Raw genomic sequence first — 5,995 nt, 5'->3', positions numbered from 1 at the left:
TCCGAAAATGTTGCATACATTTTGAATAAATGGACATAAAAATGTTCATGATAATGATAATAGCATACTGATTTCTGCGGAAATTATTTTCACAAATACTTTGACCCTAATAATGCAAATTATCACCCAATAACAAAAGAGAACAAAAATAAATTATAATAGACGAGTCAAATAACATCTTAGGTTATACATGTACCATATTGTATTTGTAAATCCGCCAAATTACATGAAAATTGTGAAAATAAATTCGGAATGGGTTTGGTGTTTTGACAAAATGATTAAGAAACGAAAGCTTAAAAAAGAGGGTAACTAACTCGCATAAGCTATGAAACCTATCTGTCTTGGGTAGAATTTTGAAATACGTAATGAATTTAAGTTACACAAATTAGCCTAAGCTATGACAGTTTACAATTTGCAAACCGCAAAGTGATTTGCCTAGACTGCTCCAAACCAAACGAAGTATTATACTATAAAATTCATTCTTTTTAATTTTCTAGTATTAAGTTAATAAAATGATTTGTCCTCAAAGTAAAATACTGAATATGACGTCAAGCGCGTTAATTGCTTTATAATTTCTATATGAAGTTTTTCAGAGGTTAATAGGTCATCACATGATACAGGTCACAGTTTGGATGTGCGGTTTAAACGACCCAGAGGTTTTCTTTTGAAACTAAAATCAAAGAAAAACGTATGTAACAGGAGTAAACAACATTTAACGCCTATTGTAAACAGTGGCAGTGGGCTATCTTGTATTCTAAACAAGAAACAATTGTTTCTCTGTTGACGCTTGGGTTTACGGTATAAAATAATTTCTTTTATAAGTTTGCTTGGTCAAGCTGTCTTAAGAGTATTTCAGTATTTTTCTAGCCACTAATGAGTAAATGTAATGGTTAAATGATCATAAAAATGTTCAATTCCCATTTTATTATTCAGTTCTCTAACAATGGATTTTTTTAAAGAGGCGAATGAATTTGTTATAAACAATATTGACAATATAAACAATATTGGTACTTTCTAATGATTTGTATATTTTTGTACTTTCTATTATATACAATTGCATAACTACTGATATTCATTGATGTTTTCTTTATACATTTTTGCTTTTGAACAAAAATATTTGGCTTCAGCATTATCGATAGATAAATTTACAATATATAGTTATGGACTTTTTAGAGGGGGGAGATTATAGATTTGTTTGTCACCCGAGGGTTAGGGTTTGTTTCCCACCACGTGATATGCTCTAAGCCAATCAGATTGACTGTATTATTCTAAAGGATAATAATTATGTATAGCATTAGGCTAATAATTTGCAAATCAATGTTTTTGTCGACAGGTAAAGACCGAGAGATAAAACTCGTTTTTTTTAAATTTTGTTTTGTTTTGTTTTGTTTTTTGTTTTTTTGTTTTTTGTTTTTTTTTTGTTTTTTTTTTGTTTGCTTTTTTTTAACGGACTGTTTGCCTAATTTATGCCTTTTAAAATAATTCAAACATAATATTCAAACCTTTGTGTACCTACATGTAATATTTCTTAAAAACAAAGAATTTTTTAAGTATTAATTTTAAATGGAATTAGTTCACTTCTTAATATACAAGTAAAACAAAATGAACAAATAAATACTACAGAAACTAGACAAACACAAACATAAATCGGTCAGGTTCCATATTTTTACCTCATGTGTACACAACTAAAAAAGTAAAATGCATTTGTCAAATCAATATCAGTCGGCATACAATGATATATTTAAGCATAAAAGTTTTTCTAAAAATAAAATGGGAAACATAAAAATAGATTAAAGTATTACTAAAATGATATTTGACCTTGATTAGATAATTAAATAGTACATTATTTGTATGTTTTTCCCCAATGTAAGTAAATAATGATTTTTGTACTTATACTAGAATTTCATAGTCTTGATACTTTTTCCAGGAGAAATATGGCAGGTACCCAGTATGTACACCTTTATATGATACAATTTTCTGGAAGTGAAAAAAAAGTAAATAAATAAATAATAATAAAAAAAAAAAAAAAAAAAAAAAAAAAGATAATTAAAAAAGCAAAATTCAAAGAATTGTGGTCCCCCGCTTTCGGTGTCTTAGTGGTTGAGATGCAGTTAATTTATGGCGTATTGTAACTGTCTTGTCTGTGTGTCCTGTCTTAATTGTCTGTCCATCATACAAAAAAGATTTAGATTTTTGAATTAATTAAAGTTACAGTCAAAATTAAAGTTTCTCTTAAAAATACATCAAACTTGGAGATCAAGGCCAATGAGGTTTATTATCATAATACAGTCTGAAAGGTCTTGTCACAGCTAATGCACATAAGAAAAATAAATATGAAAACCTGTCTCTTCTTGACCTAAGGTTACTCCCAAAGTTAAAATTTGAGATAAGTAGGTCAAATTTCTAGGTCAAGGTCATGAAGTCAAAAATGATAGTTCTTTCCGAAAGGTGTTGTCACAGGTACATGTAATGTACATGTAAAATATGAAAGTCCTTTCTTCTCTCACTCAGAAGTTATTACCAATGTTATAACTTCGCAAAGTATTGTAGGTTTAATTTCAAGGTCCAAGTCAAGAGGTCAAAAACCGTAGTACATTCGGAAAGGTCTTGTAACAGGTAGTGCACATATCAACTATGAATATCCTATCTTCTCGTACTCAAAAGTTATCACCAATGTTAAAGATAAAGTAGGTCAAACTTCAAGGTCAAGGTCATGGGGTTATGATGTTAGAAATTACATTAAAATTGTAAAGGTCTTGTCACAGGCAATGTACATGTAAAATATGAAAGCTCTATCTTTTCTCATTCAAAAGTTATGACCCAGGTTAAAGTTTTTGTGACTGACGGACAGACTGGCGGACTGTAAGACAAATGAGATTTAATGTCCCCTCGCTATTGCGAAGGCGAAGGACACCCCCTCCCCTTATCATTGATATTTACAAAGAGCTTCCTTTTAAACTCTGAAATAATAAAATGACAGTTATATTTGTAAACTTTATCAATCAAGAATATTGAACCTCTTCCCGGATTGTTGTAACATGTAGCTTGAACAGTTGACGTCAAGATTTACCGTGAAAACACGTACAGAATTACACTTTTTCTCGCTTTGGGGATATATTCTATTTTGCTGTTGCTCATTTCTCGATATGTCGGGATTGTTTCAGACTGTTTAAATACTCAAGATCAGCTTTATCCGTTTTCACTTTTGGGAAATATGTCACTAAACACCAGTTGACGGTTACCTATACACTGCAAACACTTGTACAATAATTTTGTAATAGTAAAAAAAATATTTATTTTGTTATAAAACATTAAGTAAAATATTCATGTAACAAACGTAAAAAAAAAAATCAAAAATTAAACGTTATATAATTTAATCAATATTTTATTACGTAAAGCCACTTTCATAATTGGACTGGACATCAGGCACCCTGCCTATATACATGAAAGTTAAAGTTAAGCATTGCGATGTGCCAGCACGGTCATTTAAAACCTGTATAAAAATAGTTTAAGCATTACAAGAAAAGTAAATGTCTTTAATTAAAGACTGCAGAAAAATAATTACGCACATAAATAAATTATATGTACTAAACGGACGTGCATATTTGTACATGTAAATTACATGTAGAATAAACCTGTCGAAGTCCCAATATAACCAATTTACCCTAATAGAAAATCAATGTTTTGTCGATGACAAAATATTGACAATCACAGTAGCCAATAGCTTCAGGATTTCTAGTGTTCGATTTTCTGTTCTATTCAGAACAGGGGTTCTCTGTCAATTTACTTAGCATTTAAAATTCTATTTCAACTGTCGTTAAAAACTCAGACTTTTAAAGGACCTTGTTTTTTCGATCATTTAGGGGTTGACAGCGAAAGTAACGATTTAATTCCACAGTCCTTATTTTAATTTCTTTCTAAAGACTAGTCAGTGAGATTTTTAGATAGTTTATTTATATGCGATTACATAGCCCACGAAAAGAAATCCCACAGAAAAACTGATATAATGAAGTCGTTGTTTGTGGAAAAAGATAGATCATACTATCAATTTGAAATGAAATCAGATTCTAGCCCTTTGGGGAAACTTTTCTGAAAGTTATTTGACATTTATGGCAATGAGGAATGCATTTTACAGCCTAATGTTATAGTGTATTGGATGCGTCTGGAAATTTTTCTAGTCAGAGGTAAGAATATTTTATGTGTTGAATAAAATATATCTATCGTGAAGGATACATAACACAAACAAAAAAAAAAGATACATATTTTTTGACTGATTTTGAATAGAAATAACATATATAATAGATTCCTAAAATATATATATAAAATCGTAGGATTTCTTTAACGCCGTTCAAATAAGCGACTTTGTACCATTTTCTATATAAATCTGCATAGGTGTCGGAACGGGAGGGGGGGGGGGGTGGGGATAGCCCCTACCTTTTTTTTTTTTTTTTTTTTTTTTTGCAAGGATAGACATAATATAGGCATTGAAAATAAACCCCCTTTCCCAAAGGTTTTTTGTTGATTTAGCCCCCCCCCCCCCCCCCAAGCACTTTAAATTTGCTTCCGACGCCCAGGAGCTGTGCAGTCTATGCAAATATTTTATGACGTCATTACAGAAATTTACAAAATTTCCACAAGTAAATTGGCAGACATTATTGAAATTATCTAGAAGAACATTTGTCTTATTTATTATTAATATCTACATACAGTGTATGTCATCTTTGTTAATCATATCGGGATGGTCTTTGAAATTATATGAAATCGTAAGTTGCAAAAATTATTATTTTTTCTTTTTGAATCTTACAGTAACAAATTAAATACCAATTTACAATTTACAAATACCAATACATTTCTGCTATATTTGTTGTTTGGGTAACGTATCATTTTCTTAATAATTTAATTTTGTTTGTATTCTAGCCTCTGATTGGTTAATATCCAAAAAGGAACACAAATTATTTCTGTATAACCTGGTTTGGTATGAGGACTCCCCCCCCCCCCCCCCCCCCCCGACAACCAGCTGAATCATCTGTATCCATACAATCCTCTCATTTCCAGTCCTCGGGATTCATGGAAAATTCCAGATTTAATAAATCTACCTTTAACTTCAAACAATAATTCGATCTTACCACATGTAAACAAACAACAAGGCTGCTAGGCCTATGTATCAGTTTTTACCTCCCCTCGCTTCCCATCACTTCCGTTACTTCCGTTACTACGGCTGTATTATTGAGCGGCACATTTGAACTAATAAAAAGCAACGAAATTTTACACCCATAGCTATTTAATGATTTTAAAATTAAATTATAAGGAATGACTCTAATTCTTGGCCAAATTATTCATAACCTGGTTTGGGTCAGTTTACGCTGTTTTATAATCCGCTTCGCGGATTATAAAGCGTAAACTGACCCAAACCAGGTTATACTCGAAAAATTTGGCCAAGAATTAGAGTCATTCCTAAAATAATTATAAAATGAAAGCTAAATTTAAGTACTAATGCAAATATAAATTCGGTCATATAGAGTTGTTTTATGTAATATATCTTTACGATTTATTTACCAGAAAATATCCAAATAATAAAAAAAAACCAATTAGATAAATAAATGGTGATTGAAATATTCATCCAAGTTTGTATTTTTTAAAATCTTTTTATCTGAAAAGTTGACAAACATTGATTCATGATATCTCGCTTTGAATTGAAATCACAATTCCAGAGTCGGAGGTAAAGCTTTTACCGGGATATGTTCAGAGGGTAATTAAACTTTTTTTTGTTTCATCACAGCTACAGATACGGATTTTTCTCAACATCATACCTTTTCTTAACAGGATATTGAATCGTAGAATACGTTTTACGATAAGATAGCTGTTCCATCGAACAAAGTATAGAAGCAAATTAATGAGGAAGAGTTAAAAGGACTATTTCATTTCTTTTGAGGGAAAAACGATATCAATTAAATCTTAAATCTAGCTTCTTGAGATAAAATCGATGTAAAAAAGA

Source organism: Saccostrea echinata, unplaced genomic scaffold, assembly GCF_033153115.1.
Source record: "Saccostrea echinata isolate AGI-Se365-2 ecotype Australia unplaced genomic scaffold, CSIRO_AGI_Sech_v1 ptg000052l, whole genome shotgun sequence".
NCBI classification, from domain to species: Eukaryota; Metazoa; Mollusca; class Bivalvia; order Ostreida; family Ostreidae; genus Saccostrea; species Saccostrea echinata.
This window is presented reverse-complemented; position numbering follows the sequence as displayed.